Genomic DNA, 20,132 nt, shown 5'->3' on the forward strand with positions numbered 1-20,132 from the left:
ACATCGTCAATGTGAAGGACCAAGGGATACAGTAAACCTGAAGTGAATCATCGTAATCTAAAAGTGGTCTCTTGGGAATGGCCCAAGACATAAACACTAGGAAAAGCAGTCTTCTTGTACTTAAGTCGGCATTGTGCTTTTTGTATTTAATTGCGATCCACTTACTGTGTTTCATCGTCAATGTGACGGTCCAAGGGATACAGTAAACCTGCAAATGTGCATCGGAATCTAAAACTGGTGACACACGAAATGCTCAATCACAGACACAAAGAAAAGTCAGTCTTCTTGTACTTAAGGCGCATTGTGCCTTTTGTATTTAATTCCGATGCAATTGTTGTGTCTCATCGTCAAAGTGAAGGTCCAAGGGATACAGTAAACCTGAACTGGAGCAGCGGAATCTAAAACTAGTCTCACAGGGAAAGCTCAAAACATTGACAGTAAGAGAACTCAGTCTTCTTGTACTTAAGTCGGCATTGTGCCTTTTGTATTTAATTCCGAAGCAATTTCTGTGTTTCATCGTAAATGTGAAGGTCCAAGGGATACAGTAAACCTGCAGTGGTGCATCGGAATCTAAAACTGGTGACACAGGATGGGCTCGAAACATAGACACTTAAGAAAAGTGAGTCTTCTTTTACTTAAGTCGTCATTGTGCCTTTTGTATTTAATTAGGATGCAATTACAGTGTTTCATCGTCAATGTGTAGGTCCAAGGGATACAGTAAATCTGCAATTGTGCACATCAATCTAAAACTGGTGATACAGGATAGGCTCAAAACATAGATACTGAGAAAAGACTGTCTTCTTCTACTTAATTCGGCATTGTGCATTTGTATTTAAATCCGATGCAATTACTGTGTTTCATCGTTAATGGGAAGGTCTAAGGGATACATTAAACCTGAGGTGCAGCATCGGAATATAAAACTGGTCTCACAGGGAAGGTTCAAAACATAGACGGTAAGAAGACTCTGTCTTTTTGTACTTAAGTCGGCATTGTGCCTTTCGTATTTAATTCCGATGCAATTTCTGCGTTTCATTGTCAATGTGAAGGACCAAGGTATACAGTAAACCTGAAGTGAAGCATCGGAATCTAAACTGGTCTCCTAGGAAAGGCTCAAAACATAGACAGTAAGAAGACTCAGACTTCTAATACTTAAGTCGGAATTGTGCCTTTTTGCATTCAATTCCGATGCAATTTCTGCGTTTCATTGTCAATGTGAATGTCCAAGGTATACAGTAAACCTGAAGTGAAGCATCGGAATCTAAAACTGGTCTCACAGGAAAGGCTCAAAACATAGACACTACGAAAAGTAAGTCCTCTTGTACTTAAGTCGGAATTGTGAGTTTTGTATTTAATTCCGATGCAATTACTGGGTTTCATCGTCAATGTGAAGGTCCAAATGATACAGTAAACCAGCAGTTGTGCATCATGATCTAAAACAGGTGACACAGGAAAGGCTAGAAACATAGACACTAAGAAACGTCAGACTTCTTGTAGTTAAGTCGGCATTGTGCCTTTTGTATTTGAATCCGATGACTTTACTGTGTTGCATCGTCAATGTGAAGGTCAAAGGGGTACAGAAAACCTGAAGTGAAGCATCGGAATGTAAAACTGGTCTCACAGGGAAGGCTCAAATATTGACTGTAAGAAGACTCAGTTCTCTAGTACTTAAGTCGGTATTGTGCCTTATGTATTTAATTCCGATGCAATTTCTGTGTTTCATCGTCAATGTGAAGCTCCAAGGGATACTGCAAACCTGAAGTGAAGCATCGGAATCTAAAAGTGGTCTCACAGGAAAGGCTCAAATCATGGACACTAAGATAAGTCATTCTTCTTGTACTTAAGTCGGCATAGCACATTTTAAATTTTATTCCGATGGAATTACGGTGTTTCATCGTCTATGTGAAGGTCCAAGGGATACAGTAAACCAGCAGTTGTGCATCGGAATCGAAAACTGGTGACACAGGAAAGGCACAGAACATAGACACTAAGTAAAGTCAGTCTTCTTGATCTTAAGTCGGTATTGTGCCTTTTAATTTTAATTCCGATGCAATTACTGTGTTTCATCGTCTATGTGTAGATCCAAGAGTTACGGTAAACCAGCAGTTGTGCATCGGAATCAAAAACTGGTGACACAGGACAGGCTCGAAACATAGACACTAAGAGAAGTCAGTCTTATTGCACTAATTCGGCATTGTGCCTTTTGTATTTAATTCCGATGCAAATTCTGTCTTTCAACGTCAAAGTGAAGGGCCAAGAGATGCAGTAAACCTGAAATGAAGCATCGGAATCTAAAACAAGTCTCACAGGAAAGGCGCAAAACATAGACGGTAAGAAGACTCAATCTTCTTGTACTTAAGTCGGCATTGTGCCTTTTGTATTGAAATCCGATGCAATTTCTGAGTTTCAACATCAAAGTGAAGGTCCAAGGGATACAGAAACCATCAGTTGTGCATCGGAATCTAAAGCTGGTGTCACAGGAAAGGATCATAACATAGACACTCTCGCGTCCGTCGGCCATCGTTATTTAATGTATATATTATTGTTGTTATTATTATTTTTTGATTGTTGCCGACTTACGTGGTGGGCCTTAATAATAATGATATTTAAGTTGAACAATGTAATAAACTTTTCATATTACTTTCCTCGGCTAGTCAGGTCACTATAAAGCAAGAAATCTTTAGTTATTAATTAAAATTGCGGCCCACACACGCGCGAGAGTATTTTTATTACCTCCGTTGACCATTGTATTGTAGTCGGAGTCCTGGCTCTGGCTCTCAGCTATGGTACTGAAAATAAGAATCTTAAAGCTAAGTATTTCTGCAATTTCGTGCGGCTGCGGAGAAGAATTGATATTATGCTAATAGCGGGCGAGTTTTCCGCTTCCGCTAATTTTTCATAAGTTAAATTCGCCACGTAATGGCGTCGTTGACTGCATCGGCCGCTGCGATTGTTGAGCTGTAAATTACTTGAATGCAGTTTATTTCAAGGAAGGTGGACATGAAATCGGGATCACCTCTTACAAATTAAAAGTGCACAATAATATTAAATCAGTATATTATATGCTTAACTCATACAAATATGCTTACATTCGTCAGCACACGCAAGATGTCCCTCTAGACACATTCAAGACAAAAGAGGAAGTGAAGACGACTAAAAAATTAGCAAGAGAGTGTATCTTGTCACCTCTTTAGATCATTTTGTCATAAATTATTTCTTTGCATTTGAAACTTGGACAGAGAAATTATTATTTTACGGCTACATGAAGAAAAATCTCTTACAAATTATGAATGTCTTCTTTATAAATAATTTAAAGTCTTTTCGTAATATGGCACTGGGGACGCTATATTGCCCCCCGAAATGTTTATGTCATAAAAAAGGTTCGTGTTTTTTGACATAAATATTTCCTCTTTCATGTCCACAGTGTCCACACGTAGATTTTTCTTTCACAGTTTACATATGTCACATCGTATATTTAAAGCGTTAAAATACTGAGGTGTGTTGTCCACAAAGTGTAATACAGATGAGGTTCAAGGTATACAACCACGAGTTAGTCCGGAATATTTGAAGTCCCAGGGGTGTCAACTGTTCGCTCCCCATTTGGCGCGGCCGTAGGGAAACCTGGGGAAAACCTCGGCGGAGCTACAGACTAACTGCTTTGGTCACTTTCACTTAATTGTTTCTGGAATGTCCTTGGAGTACAGGATGTGCATACAAATATTTTGTTGCACTATGCAAAAAATGAGGTCATTATAACACTTGATGATCTACGCCGCGACGTTTGGCTCGCGACGGCGTCGGTTGGTGTGTTCGGTGCTCGGCGTTTGCGGCGGCTGCGGAGAGGTCAACGCCCGCTCGACGCCAGCGTGTGTCTCGCCGTCGCGGAACGTCAGAATCAGCTGATCGGCTGCACCGTTGGCGATGCGCTTCTGTCTCGCCCGGGTGTGGCGGAGTGGGATGATATTCGCACCCCGCTCTTGTTGGCAGGAGTCAGCTCTGCTACGCATCTCCGACGTAGTACATGAAACATACACACAACCAACGTAATATTTATTTACCGCTGCAGATGGTTACGCTAGTGGGAAAGGAGCATTTATTAGTGCGGCAGTTGTTGTTAAGTTTTCGCCAGTTTCCGCATGTCAAGCTAGCACTGTCTTGCAGAATACATGATATGGATCTTCTCCCGTGAATGAAGTTTTGATGCGCCACTGTTTCCATTACAGGTCAGTTTTTGTCTTGATAAAATTATTTATGTTTTCGCCGCACTCGCAGGCACTGGTGAGTGTCCCAATACGAGCTTAGTACAACAAACATTCGCCGTTTCTGCGGTCGCTGTTTTGCAACAGTCCATGCATCGCATTCCAATCTCGCATTGTTGTACTCACTGAAATTACAGTCTGTCCCAAAAATATTGACTGTGGGTTCACTTCACGTTAACAGTTCACATTTATAAGCAAATTCACAGTTTTTCGTGCGTAATATTGGCGTTTGGCGTCCTCACCGCTGTTGAACGTTCAATACTAGCACTTCACTGTCCATATCACAGTTTCACCTTCACAGTTTTTCACACTGTTTAAAGTAACTGTTTCGATTAGTTCACAAACACTAATGTATTTTATTCAGTCTGAACTGGATTTTGGCTTGTGCTGGATTTTACCAGTCTCTCGCACTACTTGTCTCTTTTCCTTTTCCACTTCTTGCCTTCAGATTTTTTGACTATACAATTGTATTTCCGTCTCATCTGAGGTCAGTCCCCATGTCATGTCTGCCCACTCATTGCGTACTTGCCCTCCAGAGCCAGGCTCGACTTTACAAAACCTTGCCTCTCGCATTATTGTACACATTTTATAATCTAGGCCTAGTGTGCAAGTTCCTAGATTAATGTTAGATTTGTGACTTTTGTTTGCACTACAAATTCGTGCAAATCTCTGCCTTAGCAGATGGCAATATATTTTAACAGTGCTTAGCGGTAGTCGCGTTTATTGATTTGCTTTGTACCTTGTCCACAACACATGAGGTACCTTGGGTGATGTACACCCTGCACTCATGTTGTTTAGTAAATTATGACTGAGCATATTTCAAGATCGGTATAGACATAAATACATGGAACAACATATACATTATAATATTAAATTTTCATAAGTTTCATTACTACTACAGTTCAAAAATATTCATGACACACTAATGAAAACTTCTTTCATCGTTACATGCTATTGAATTTCCTCTTCTTTTAAATATTTTTTTTAGCGTTTTTCAACATGAAATTTTTAACATATTCTTAAACCTACGTTCATTTTTTTTCTTCAAAATGCAATTGCTTAAAAATATTATTATTCCTTAACATCTACAAAATTGAATCGCACTAATCTTGTGTGCATCATTGTTTTTAAATATTACACTAAAATCGGAACATTTACACACAGAAAAAATACACTATAAACTTAACCTACTACACACAAATGTAAACGTTTCTCTACTGAGCAAACTTCTTTAAGTCTTTGTAAGTATTTTTCTTGTTTACTTCGTAATTCCCTCCTTCTTCGACCACGGGATGGTGTAGTTTGCGTGACAGAAAGTATCGTGAGGTACCACTTCGATGTTATAGGTGTAGCCCTCGATAACACCGGGTTTTTCCGAAAACACATTCTCGTAATCTGTAAGTCGGTGAGTCAATTCGTTTTGTTGTGCTTCAGTCAAATGTTCTGACTCCCTAACTTTCATGGCTATCAGTTCCCTTTTTTCCTCTTTATCTTCAGTAATAAATTCTTTATAATACGCTTGTCTTGTACTTAAGTCAGAATATAAATTCATTACCTGTATTCCTTCGAATCTCGTTTGAAAGCTCCGGCAATATTTACCGTGCACTTCCCGTGTCCTCAACAACGGCAAAACTACACGTCTATCACTCATAAGGCTTACTTCCCCGCACAAGAGGTCGATTTTTGCGTCCCTCTGGCGTAAAAATTCCATCCCCAGGATGCAAGCAACACCTAATCCCTTAACTACTAGGAACGAGCTTTCCATTGCTTCATTTTCCTACCGTAAAATCGACTTGCACCTGGTGCTTTATGATATGAGATTGTGCACCTATTGCACCTGTAACACGACAACTCTTCACTGGCAATACTGGTATTCTATTCTTTTGACTCAAGTACTTGTAAAAATTTGCGCTCATGACATTGGTTGACGCACCGGTATCGACTATTATGTGTATTGGTGCTCCATACATATCTGCTTGCAATATAGCCTGCACAACACTTTTGTCGGTTCGGTTACATGTCTGCGGTATGTCTACAAGTTCCTTTTCTATTTTTGTTCCTTCATTGTATCTCAGCATACAAAGTATATGGCTGTCATCCGTGAATGTGCCCTCACTACACCATCCTGCAGCCAACAACGGAGAGCGTATTGTGGCTGTCTTTAGTTTAACGGATGAGCATTAGTGGGTTGACAGTTGTCTGTCACTTCCACTAACCTCACATTGTGGTTCTGGTTGTTGTTGTTGCTACTGTTGGGTTGGCCGCCCTGCCTCCCCGATGGTGTATTTTGATATTGTGTATGGCTCTGGTTTTGCGGTGGTCGGTTGTAACTCCCTGACATGTTCTGTGACGGACCTGGGTTGGCGTTCCATTGTGGCGCTGTGTTTTGTTGCCACTGTGGTGTCGGTTCGTTACGACCACGCCACTGGTTTCGGTTGTTCCGCCATTGCGGATTGCCGTTACCATTATATCCATTACTCATGCGTCCATCATGATGTCTCTTTCGATTTTGACGATTACAACCGTTGCCGTTATAACCATTGCCATTGTTTGTGCCTCGATTCTGTTGCCGGAGCTCTTCCCTATTCCCGTTACCATTTGGTACTAAGTTACTACCATTACTTTGGCTGCTATTGTAATCGGCTTTTTGTTGATTACAGCCTGCATGGTTCCACTTGTTTTCGGTTTTCATATCTTCGATCAATAAGTCAACAGAATCCACTATTTCCATGAATTGTTCTATACCGTATTCCGGCACATTGATGAGATATCTTTTAATTTCACTGGGCAACTTCATTTTTATCAATCTGATTATGTCAAGATCGGGCATTGGCTCGTCCCAGTACCTGGTTTTGTTTATATACTTTTCGAAATATTTGCGTAACGTTCCCATCTTAGGATTGTACATTTCTGGACTGTACAACTCCTTTCGTAGTCTTTCTTGGACACCATCGGACCAGAATTTTTGCAAGAACGCACCTTCAAACTGTTGCATCCTTAGACATTTTTCGGACACGTCGGTGGCCCACAGTGCCGCGTCACCTTGAATAAAGGAGACCACGAACTGTATTCTTTGTCTTTCCATCCATGTCCTGGGAACACATTCCTGAAGCTCTTAATAAATACAACAGGGTGGACATTTCGTTTTTCGCTATTGAAGGGTTGGAATGTCCTGTGTTTTATTACATTGTCCTCTTTTTTGCATATCTGATTGCTACATTCTGGGACATTCATCACTTCGTGATGTGCGCTGCACGGTATCGCATGTTGTTCGTGCTCATAATTCGCATTAGGTTGCGGTTGCGCACTCGCACCCTGCCTACCGTCAGCGTTATTACAGTAATCAGTACGCGGAGTCGGATTCATGATCTGTCCGCCACTGTTTACATTGCTTTCCAACGCAGACAGTCTCCGCGCGACCTCCTGTTGCCAATTCGGCAACTCCGCTGTCACACGGGATTTGATCTGTGTTAATTCGGCATGTAGTGCAGCAGCGCTAGCGTCAATATTTACACTCGCGGCCGCAGTCGCTTGTTCTACAGCTGTTTTTACGTCGCTTTCAATCTTTGCAGATATCTCGCGATCCTTTACTTCTAGCCATTCATTTAATTCTTTTTCTACTTTTTGAGCTTGCACTTCCAAATATGTGTCAATACTTTTCCGTGCATCTATCTCCACATTATCTACGCGGTTGGTTAAAGTCTGGACATTATCTTCAAGCCTAGCCTGCGATATCTGTAATTTTTGCATTTCGCCGGCTAAGCTTTGCACAGGATCGGGTATTTCTTTGCACGCGACCCGCATCTCGGCTAGTTCGCTTTGGATCCTATCTAGTTTTGCTTCATTGCGCTGCTCTTGCTCACGTAGCATCTGAGCCAGTTTCTGATCTCTTTCCCTATCTCTTTCTTCTAACCTGCGCAGAAATTCTGCAAATGGGTCTGCAATCGGTGAGCATACTGGTGCCCCGCTTAATCTAGCACTCGATTGGCCCCCCTGCCCAGGCAGTGGAGTTGTTACTCTATTCCCATTCTGCTGTGGAGCGTCATTCACCGTCCACAGATCCTCGCCCCCCGCTCCGGAAATTATGTTATCCGAGGCAGTGGCTTGGAATTCGTTTACGTATTGCAAATAATCCTCACTTTCCATATTAACAGAATTTTGTTCTTCTGGTACGGATGCTTTAGCTTGTCCTATCTTACCCATAATAAATTCACTTTAAGCCACTGACGAATCTTTAACACTGATACACACACGATTAATTATCCCCTCCAAAAATATACATATAAATAAACAAAACGAATAATTAACCCCTCCAAAAATAAACACATAAATACACAAAACACCGAAGGTATCTCATGTTCACATGGGTTCGATATTCCGCACGGAGCTACACAGGATGCTTGCACAATAGGCCTTACCTTACTTATTTTTCTTTCTCGCAATCCTCGTTCTTTTCTACACTTTTTCCTCTCCAGATCTCCTCAGGGTGTGGTTTTGTTGTTGTACATGTAAAAGAATTCATACAAGCATTAATATTTTACAACAATTTGACACATACATAATTACATTCAGTACAATAGAATCATATTAATCGGGCCCCAAAGTTGCGGCGCCAATCCCGTGTCCGTCGGCCGTCGTAATTTAATGTATATATTATTGTTGTTATTATTATTTTTTGATTGTTGCCGACTTACGTGGTGGGCCTTAATAAAAATGATATTTAAGTTGAACAATGTAATAAACTTTTCATATTACTTTCCTCGGCTAGTCAGTTCACTATAAAGCAAGAAATCTTTAGTTATTAATTAAAATTGCGGCCCACACACGCGCGAGAGTATTTTTATTACCTCCGTTGACCATTGTATTGTAGTCGGAGTCCTGGCTCTGGCTCTCAGCTATGGTACTGAAAATAAGAATCTTAAAGCTAAGTATTTCTGCAATTTCGTGCGGCTGCGGAGAAGAATTGATATTATGCTAATAGCGGGCGAGTTTTCCGCTTCCGCTAATTTTTCATAAGTTAAATTCGCCACGTAATGGCGTCGTTGACTGCATCGGCCGCTGCGATTGTTGAGCTGTAAATTACTTGAATGCAGGTTAATTCAAGGAAGGCGGACATGAAATCAGGATCACCTCTTACAAATTAAAAGTGCACAATAATATTAAATCAGTATATTATATGCTTAACTCATACAAATATGCTTACATTCGTCAGCACACGCAAGATGTCCCTCTAGACACATTCAAGACAAAAGAGGAAGTGAAGACGACCAAAAATTAACAAGAGAGTGTACCTTGTCACCTCTTTAGATCATTTTGTCATAAATTATTTCTTTGCAGTTGAAACTTGGACAGAGAAATTATTATTTTACAGCTACATGAAAAAAAATCTCTTACAAATTATGAATGTCTTCTTTATAAATAATTTAAAGTCTTTTCGTAATATGGCACTGGGGAAGCTATAACACCAAGATATGTCAGTCTTCTTGTACTTAAGTCGGCATTGTGCCTTTTATATTTAAATCCGATGAAATTCTTGTGTTTCATCGTCAAAGTGAAGATCCAAGGGATACAGTATACCTGAAGTGAAGCATCGGAATCTAAAACTGGTCTCACAGGAAAGGCTCAAAACATAGACACAAAGATAAGTCAGTCTTATTGCACTTATTCGGCATTGTGCCTTTTGTATTTAATTCCGATGCAAATTCTGTGTTTCATCGTCAAAGCGAAGGTCCAAGGGATACAGTAAATCTGAAATGAAGCATCGGAATCTAAAACAAGTCTCACAGGAAAGGCGCAAAACATAGACGATGAAAAGACTCAGTCTTCTTGTACTTAAGTCGGAATAGGGCATTTTTTATTTAATTCCGATGCAATTTCTGTGTTTCGTCGTCAAAGTGAAGGTCCAGGGGATACAGTAAACCTGAAATGAAGCATCGGAATCTAAAACTGGTCTCACCGGAAAGGCTCAAAACATAGACACTAAGAGAAGGCAGTCTCCTTGCACTAATTCTGCATTGTGCCTTTTATATTTAATTCCGATGCAATAGTTGTGTTTCATCGTTAAAGTGAAGGTCCAAGGGATACAGTAAACGTGAAGTGAAGCATCGGAATCTGAAACTGGGCTCACAGGACAGGCTCAAAACATAGACAGTAAGAAGACTCTGACTTCTAGTCCTTATGTCGGCATAGTGCCTTTTGTATTCTATTCCGATGCGATTTCTGCGTTTAATCGTAAATGTGAAGGTCCAAGGGATACAGTATACCTGAAGTGCAGCATCGGAATCTAAAACTGTTCTCACAGGTCAGGCTCAAAACATTGACAAAAAGAAAAGTCAGTCTTCTTGTACTTAAGTCGGCATTGTGCCTTTCGTATTTCATTCCGGTGCAATTACTGTGTTTCATCGTCAATGTGAAGGTCCGAGGGATACAGTAAACCAGCAGATGTGCATCGGAATCTAAATCTGGTGACACAGGAAATTCTGAAACCATACACACTAAGAAAAGTCAGTCTCCTTGTACTTAAGTCGGCATTGTGCAACTTATATTTAATTTTGATGAAATTTTTGGCGTTTCATCGTCAAAGTGAAGGTCCAGGGGATACAGCAAACCTGAAATGAAGCATCGGAATCTAAAACTGGTCTCACAGGAAAGGCTCAAATCATAGACGGTAGGAAGTCTCAGTCTTCTTGTACTTAAGTCGGCTTTGCGCCTTTTGTATTGAAATGCAGTGCAATTTCTGTGTTTCATCGTCAAAGTGAAGGTCCAAGGGATACAGTACACCTGAAGTGAAGCACGGAATCTAAAACTGGTCTCACAGGAAAGGCCCAAAACATAGACACTAAGAAGAGTCAGTCTTCTTGTACTTAAGTCGTCATTGTGCCTTTTTTATTTGATCCGATGCTATTTCTGTTTTTCAACGTAAATGTGTAGGTATAAGGGATACAGTAAATGTGCAATTGTGCACCTGGATCTAAAACAGGTGACACAGGACGGGCTCAAAACATAGCAAGTAAGAAGACTCAGTCTTCTTGTACTTAAGTCGGCATAGGGCATTTTTTATTTAATTCCGATGCAATTTCTGTGTTTCGTCGTCAAAGTGAAGGTCCAGGGGATACAGTAAACCTTAAATGAAGCATCGGAATCTAAAACTGGTCTCACCGGAAAGGCTCAAATCATAGACACAAAGAGAAGGCAGTCTCCTTGCACTAATTCTGCATTGTGCCTTTTGTATTTAATTCCGATGCAATAGTTGTGTTTCATCGTTAAAGTGAAGGTCCAAGGGATACAGTAAACCTGAGGTGAAGCATCGGAATGTGAAACTGGTCTCACAGGAAAGGCTCAAAACATAGACAGTAAGAAGACTCTGACTTCTAGTTCTCATGTCGGCATTGTGCCTTTTGTATTCAATTCCGATGCAATTTCTGCGGTTCATCGTAATTGAGAAGGTCCAAGGGATACAGTAAACCTGAAGTGAAGCATCGGAATCTAAAACTGGTCTCACAGGTAAGGCTCATTACATAGCCACAAAGAAAAGTCAGTCTTCTTGTACTTAAGTCGGCATAACTGTATTTCATCGTCAATATGAAGGTCCAAGGGATACAGTAAACCTGCAGTTGTGCATCGGAATCTAAAACTGGTGACACAGGACGGGCCCGAAACATATACACTAAGAAACGACTGTCGTCTTGTACTTATGTCTGCATTGTGCCCTTTGTAATTCATTCCGAAGAATTTACTGTGTTGCATCGTCAATGTGAAGGTCCAAGGGATACAGTAAACCTGAAGTGAGGCAGCGGAATATAAAACTGTCTCACAGGGAAGGCTCAAAACATAGACAATAAGAAGACTCAGTCTTCTAGTACTTAAGTCGGCATTGTGCCTCTGGTATTTAATTCGGATACACTTTCGGTGTTTCATCGTCAATGTGAAGTTCCAAAGAATACAGTGAAGTGAAGTGAAGCATCGGAGTCTAAAATTGGTCTCACAGTAAAGGTTCAAAACATAGTCATTAAGAAGACTCAGTCTTCTAGTCTTTAAGTCGGCATTGTGGCTTTTGTTTTTAATTCCGATGGAATTTCTGTGTTTCATCGTCAGTGTGAAGGTAAAATGGGATACAGTAAACCTGAAGTGAAGCTTCGGAATCTAAAACTGGTCTCTCAGGAAAGGCTCAAACCATAGACACTAAGAGAAGTCAGTCTTCTTGCACGAATTCGGCATTGTGCGTTTTGAATTTAATTCCGATGCAATTACTGTGTTTCGTCGTCAATGTGAAGGTCCGAGGGATACAGTAAACCAGCAGTTGTGCATCGAAATCCAAATCTGTTACACAGGAAATTCTCAAACCATAGACAGTAAGAAGACTCAGTCTTCTTGTACTTAAGTCGGCATTGCGCCTTTTGTATTGAAATCCGGTGCAATTTCTGTGTTTCAACGTCAAAGTGAAGGTCCAAGGGATACAGAAAACCTGAAGCGAAGCATCGGAATCTAAAACTGGTGTCACAGGAAAGGCTCAAAACATAGACAGTAAGAAGACTCTGACTTCTAGTACTTAAGTCGGCATTGTGCCTTTTGTGTGCAATTCCCATTCAATTTTTGTGTTTCATCGTCAATGTGAATGTCCATGGGATACAGTAAACCTGAAGTGAAGCATCGGTATCTAAAACTGGTCTCACAGGAAAGGCTCAAGACATAGGCACTAAGAAAAGTCAGTATTCTTGTACTTAAGTCGGCATTGTACCTTTTGTATTTGATTCCGATGCAATTATTGTGTTGCATCGTCATAGTCAAGGTCCAAGGGATACAGTAATCCTGAAGTGGAACATAGGAATCTAAAACTGGTCTCACAGGGAATTCTCAAAACATAGACAGTAAGAAGACTCAGTCTTCTTGTAGTTATGTCGGCAATGTGCCTTTTGTATTACTTCCGTTGGAGTTTCTGTGTTTCACCGTCAATGTGAAGGTCCAAGTGATACACTAAAACTGCAGTCGTGCATTTTAATCTTAGTCTGGTGACGCAGGAAAGGCTGAAAACATATACGTTACGAAGACTCAGTGTTCTTCTACATAAGTCGGTATTGTGCTTTATGTATTGAATTCCGATGCAATTTCAGTGTTTCATCGTCAATGTGATGGTCCAAGGGATACAGTAAACCAGCAGTTGTCCATCTTAATCTAGATCTGGTGACACAGGAATGGCTCAAATTATAGACACTAAGAAAAGTCAGTCTTCTTGTACTTAAGCGCGCATTGTGCCTTTTATGTTTAATTCCGATGCAATTTTTGTGCTTCATCGTCAAAGTGAAGGTCCAAGGGATACAGTAAACCTGTAGTGAACCATCGGAATCTAAAACTGGTCACACAGGAAAGGCTCAAAGCGTAGACGGTAAGAAGACTCAGACTTCTTGTACTTATGTCGGCATTGTGCCTTGTGTATTTAATTCCGATGCAATTTCTGCGTTTCATCGTCAAAGTGAAGGTCCAAGGGATACAGTAAACCTGCAGTCGTGCATCTTAATCTAAATCTGGTGACACAGGAAAGGCTCAAAACATAGACACTAAGAAGAGTCAGTCTCTTGTTCTTAAGTCGGCGTTGTGCCTCTTGTATTTAATTCCGATATAATTTCGGTGTTTCATCGTCAATGCGAAGGTCCATGGGAAACTCTAAACCTGATGTGTAGCATCGGAATCTAAAACTGGTTTCACAGGGAAAGCTCATATCATAGACAGCAAGAAATCTCAGTCTTCTTCTACTAAGTCGGCAAGGTGCCCATTGTATTTAATTCCGATGCAAATTCTGTGTTTCATCGTCAAAGTGAAGGTCCAAGCGGTACAGTTAAACTGCAGTGATGCATCGGAAACTAAAATTTGTCTCACACGAAAGGCTCATAACATAGACGTTAAGAGGACTCAGTCTTCTAGTACTTAAGTCGGCATTGTGCCTTTTGTATTTAATTCGGATGCAATTTCTGTGCTTCATCGTCAATGTGAAGGTCCTGGGGATACAGTAAGTCTGACGTGAAGCATCGAAATCTAAAACCTGGTGTCACAGGGAAAGCTCATAACATAGACCTGTAAGAAGACTCAGTCTTCTAGTACTTACGTCGGCATTGTGCCTTTTGTATTTAATTCCCATGCAATTTCTGTGTTTCATCGTCAATGTTAAGGTCCAAGGGATACAGTAAGCCTGAAGAGAAGCATCGGAATCTAAAACTGGTCTCACAGGAAAGGCTCAAAGCTTAGACTCCAAGAGAAGTCAGTCTTCTAGCACTAATTCGGCGTTGTGCCTTTTGTATTTAATTCCGATGCAATTACTGTGTTTCATCGTATATGAGAAGGTCCAAGGGATACAGTAAACCAGCAGTTGTGCATCGGAATCTAAAACTGGTGACAAAGGAGCGGCTTTAAACATAGACACTGAGAAATGTCAGTCTTCTTGTACTTAAGTCGGCATTGTGCATTTTATATTTAATTCCGATGAAATTTTTGTGTTTCATCGTCAAAGTGAAGGTCCAAGGGATACAGTAAACCCGAAGTTAAGCATCGAAATCTAAAACTGGTCTCATAGGTAAGGCTCAAAACATAGACACTAATAAAAGTCAGTCTTCTTGTACATAAGCCGGCATTGTGCTCTTTGCATTTAATTCCGATGCAATTACTGTGTGTCATCGTCAACGTAAAGGTACAATTGATACAGTAAACGTGCAATCGTGCACCGGAATCTAAAACTGGATACACAGGAGAGGCTCAAACATAGACACTAAGCAAAGTCAATCATATTGCATTTTATTGCGATGAAATCTTTGTGTTTCATCGTCAAAGTGAATGTCAAAGGGATTCAGTAAACCAGAAGCGAAGAATCTAAGTCTAAAACTGGTCTCACAGGATTGGCCAAAACATAGACAGATAGAAGACTCAGTACTCTTGTACTTAAGTCGGCATTGTGCCTTTTGTATTTAATTCCGATGCAATTTCTGTGTTTCATCGTTAAAGTGAACGTTCAGAGGATGCAATAAACCTGAAGTGAAGCATCGGAATCAAAAACTGGTCTCACAGGAAAGGCTCCAAACATAGACGGTAAGAAGACTCAGACTTATTGTACTTAAGTCGGCATTGTGCCTTATGTATTTAAATCCGATGCAATTTCTATGTTTCATAGTCAAAGTGAACGTCCAAGGGTTACAGTAAACCTGAAGTGAAGCATCAGAATCTAAAGCTGGTGACACACGAAAGGCTTAAAACATAGACAGTAAAAAGACTGAGTCTACTTGTTCATATGTCGGCTTTGTGATTCTTTTATTTAATTCCGATGCAATTTCAGTGTTTCATCGTCAAAGTGAACGTCCAAGGGATACAGTAAACCAGCAGTTGTGCATCTTAATCTAAATCTGGTGACACAGGAAAGGCTCAAAGCATAGACACTAAGAAGAGTCAGTCTTCTTGTACTTAAGTCGGCATTGTGCCTTATGTATTTAATTCAGGTGCAATTTCTGTGTTTCATCGCCAATGTCAAGGTTTAAGGGTTGCAGTAAACCTGAAGTGAAGCATCGGAATCTAAAGCTGGTGACACACGAAAGCTCAAAACATAGACAGTAAGAAGACTCAGTCTTTTTGCACTTATGTCGGCTTTGTGATTCTTGTATTTAATTCCGATGCAATTTCAGTGATTTATCGTCAACGTGATCGTCCAAGGAATACAGTGACCCTGATGTGAAGCATCGGAATCTAAAACTGGTTTCACAGGGAAGGCTCAAAACATAGACAACAAGAAAACTCAGTCTTCATCAACTTAAGTCAGCATTGTGCCCTTTGTATTTAATTCCATTGCAATTTCTGTGTTTCATCGTCAATGTGAATGTCCAAGTGATGCAGTAAACCAGCAGTTCAGCATCGGTATCTAACACTGGTGTCAGATGAAAGGCTCAAACACAGACACAAAGAAAAGTCAGACTTCTTGTACTTAAGTCGGCATTGTGCCTTTTGTATTTAATTCCGATACATTTTTTGTGTTTCATTGTCAAAGTGAAGGTTCAACAGATACAGTAAACCTGAAGTGAAGCATCGGAATCTAAAACTGGTCTCACAGGGAAGGCTCAAATCATAGACAGTAAGAAGACTCAGTCTTCTTGTACATAAGTCGGCATTTTGCCTTTTGTATTTAATTCCGATGCAATTTCTGTGTTTCATCGTCAATGTGAAGGTCCAGGGGATACAGTAAAACTGCAGATGTGCATCGGAATCTAAAACTGGTGGCACAGGATAGGCTCAAAACATAGACACTAAGAAAAGTCAAACTTCTTGTACTCAAGTCGGAATTGTGACTGTTTTTTTTTTTTTTTTTTTTTTTTTTTTTTTTTTTTTTTTTTTAAATTCCGATGCAATTTCTGTGTTTCGTTGTCAATGTGAAGTTCCAAGGGATACAGTAAACCTCCAGTTGTGCATCGGAATCTAAAACTGGTGACACAGAAATGGCTCAAAGCATAGACATTAAGATAAGTCAGTCTTCGTGTTTAGTAGGCATTGTGCCTTTTGTATTTATTTCCGATGCAATTTTTGTGTTTCATAGACAAAGTGAAGGTCGTAGGGATACAGTAAACCTGAAGTGAAGCATCGGAATCTAAAACTAGTGACACAGGAAACGCTCGAAACATAGACACTAAGAAGACTCAGTGTCCTTGTACTTAAGTCGGTAATGTGCCTTTTGTATTTAATTCCGGTGCAATTTCTGTCTTTCATCGCCAATGTGAAGGTTTAAGGGTTGCAGTAAACCTGAAATGAAGCATCGGAATCTAAAGCTGGTGACACACGAAAAGCTCAAAACATAGACAGTAAGAAGACTCTGTCTTTTTGCACTTATGTCGGCTTTGTGAATCTTGTACTTAATTCCATTGCAATTTCTGTGTTTCATCGTCAATGTGAATGTCCAAGTGATGCAGTAAACCAGCAGTTCTGCATCGGAATCTAATACTGGTGTCAGATGAAAGGCTCCAACACAGACACAAAGAAAGGTCAAACTTCTTGTACTTAAGGCGGCATTGTTATTTTTGTATTTAATTCCGATGCAATTTTTGAGTTTCAACGTCAAAGTGAAGGTCCTAATGATACAGTAAAACTGAAGTGAAGCATCGGAATGTAAAACTGGTGTCACAGGAAAGGCTCAAAACATAGACACTAAGAAAATTCAGTCTTCCTGTATTTAAGTCGGCATCGAGTCTTTTGTATTTAATTCCGATGCAATTTCTGAGTTTCATCGTCAATGTGAAGGTCCAAAGGATACAGTACACCTGAAGTGATGCATCGGAATCCAATCCAGGTCTCACAGGAGAGGCTCAAAGCATAGATGGTAAGAAGACTCAGTCTTCTTGTACATAAGTCGGCATTGTGCCTTTAGTATTTAATTCCGATGAAATTTTTGTGTTTCATCGTCAAAGTGAAGGTGCAAATGATACAGTAAAACTGAAGTGAAGCATCGGAATCTAAAACTGGTGTCACAGGAAAGGCTCAAAACATAGACACTAAGAAAATTCAGTCTTCCTGTATTTAAGTCGGCATTGTTCCTTTTGTATTTAATTCCGATGCAATTTCTATGTTTCATCGTCTATGTGAATGTCCACGGGACACAGTAAACCAGCAGTTGTGCATCGGAATCTAAAAATGATGACACAGGAAAGGCACAAATCATAGGCAGTAAAAAGGCTCAGTCTTCTTGTACTAAAGTCGGCATTGTGCCTTTTGTATTTAAATCCGATGCAATTTCTGTGTTTCATCTTCAATATGAAGGTCCAAGGCTACAGTAAACCTGAAGTGGAGGATCGAAATCTAAAACTGGTCTCACACGGAAGGCTCAAAACATAGACCTGTAAGTTTTCTAGTAGTTTAATTTGCATTGTGCCTTCTGTATTTATTTCGATGCAATTTCTATGTTGCATCGTCAATGTGAATGTCCACGGGATACAGTAAACCTGCAGTTGTGCATCGGAATCTAAAACTGTTGACACAGAAATGGCTCAAAACATAGACAGTAAAAAGGCTCAGTCTTCTTGTACTTAAGTTGGGATTGTGACTTTTTTATTTAATTCCGATGCAATATCAGTGTTTCATCGCCAATGTGAAAGTCCAAGTTATACATTAAACCTGCCGTGAAGAATAGGAATCTAAAACTGGTCTCACAGGGAAGGCTCAATACACAGACAGCAAGAAAGAACAGTCTTCTTCTACTTAAGTCGGCACTGTGCACTTTCTATTTAATTATAATGCAATTTCTGTGGTTCCTCGTCAATGTGAAGGTCCAAGGGATTCAGTAAACCAGCAGCTGTGCATCGGAATCTAAAACTGGAGACACAGGAAAGGCTCAAAGCATAGACACTGGGAAAAGTCAGTCTTCTTGTACTTAAGTCGGCATTGTGAATTTTATATTTAATTCCGATGACATTTTTGTATATCATCGTCAAAGTGAAGGTCCAAGGGATGCAGTAAGCCTGAAGGGAAGCATCGGAATCTGAAACTGGTCCACAGGAAAGGCTCCAAACATAGACGGTAAGAATTCTCAGTCTTCTTGAACATAATTCGGCATTGTGCCATTTGTATTTACTCCAATGCATTTTCTGAGTTTCATCGGCAAAGTGAAGGTCCAAGGAATACAATAAACCTGAAGTGAAGCATCGGAATCTAAAACTAGTCTCACAGGAAAGGCTCAAAACATAGACACTAAGAAGAGTCAGTCTTCTTGTACGGAATCCGGCATTGTGCCTTTTGCATTTAATTCCGATGCAATTACTGTGTTTCATCGTCAATGTGAAAGTCCGAGGGATACAATTAACCTGCAGTCGTGCATCGGAATCTAAAACTGGTGACACAAGAGAGGCCCAAAACATAGACAGTAAGATGACTCAGCCTTCTTCTACTTAAGTCAGCATTGTGACTTTTTTATTTAATTCCAATGCAATTTCTTTGTTTCATCGTCAATGTTAAGGTCGAAGGCATACAGTAGACCTGCAGTTGTGCATCGGAATCTGAAACTGGTAACACAGGAACGGCTCGAAACATAGACACTAAGAGAAGTCAGTCTTCTTGTACCTATGTCGGCATTGTGACTTTTGTATTAAATTCCGATGCTATTTCTGTGTTTCATCGTCAATGTGAAGGTCCAAGGGATACAGTAAACCTGACGTGAAGCATCGGAATTTAATCTGGTCTCACAGGGATGGCTCAAAACATAGAACTGTAAGAAGACTCAGTCATCTTGTACTTAAGTCGGCATTATGCCTTTCGTATCTATTTCCGATGCAATATCTATGTTTGATCGTCAATGTAAATGTCCATGGGATACAGTAAACCTACTGTTGTGCATCGGATTCTAAAACTGGTGACACAGAAATGGCTCAAAACATAGACAGTTATAAGACACTGTCTTCATGTACTTAAGTCGGTGTTGTGCCTTTTGTATTTAATTCCGATACAACTTCTATATTTCATCGTCAGTGTGAAGGTCCAAGGGATACAGCATACTGGATGTGAAGAATCGGAATCTAAAGCTGGTAACACAGGAAAGGCTCAAAAAATAGTTAGTAAGAACTCTCAGTCTTCTTGCACTTATGTCGGGCTTGTGCCTTTTGTATTTAATTCTTATTCAATTTCTATGTTTCATCGCCAATATGCATGTCCACGGGATACAGTAAACCTGCAGTTGTGCATCGGAATCTAAAACTGGTGACTCAGAATAGGCTCAAAACATAGACAGTAAGAAGACTCAGTCTTCTTGTTCTTAAGATAGCATTGTGGCTTTTGTATTTAATTCCGATGCAATTTCACAATTTCATCGTCAATGTGAAGGTCCATCAGATACAGTAAACCTGACGTGAACCATCGGAATCTAAAACT

The sequence above is a fragment of the Schistocerca serialis genome, unplaced genomic scaffold (genome assembly GCF_023864345.2).
Source record: "Schistocerca serialis cubense isolate TAMUIC-IGC-003099 unplaced genomic scaffold, iqSchSeri2.2 HiC_scaffold_1362, whole genome shotgun sequence".
In the NCBI taxonomy this organism is placed as follows: Eukaryota; Metazoa; Arthropoda; class Insecta; order Orthoptera; family Acrididae; genus Schistocerca; species Schistocerca serialis.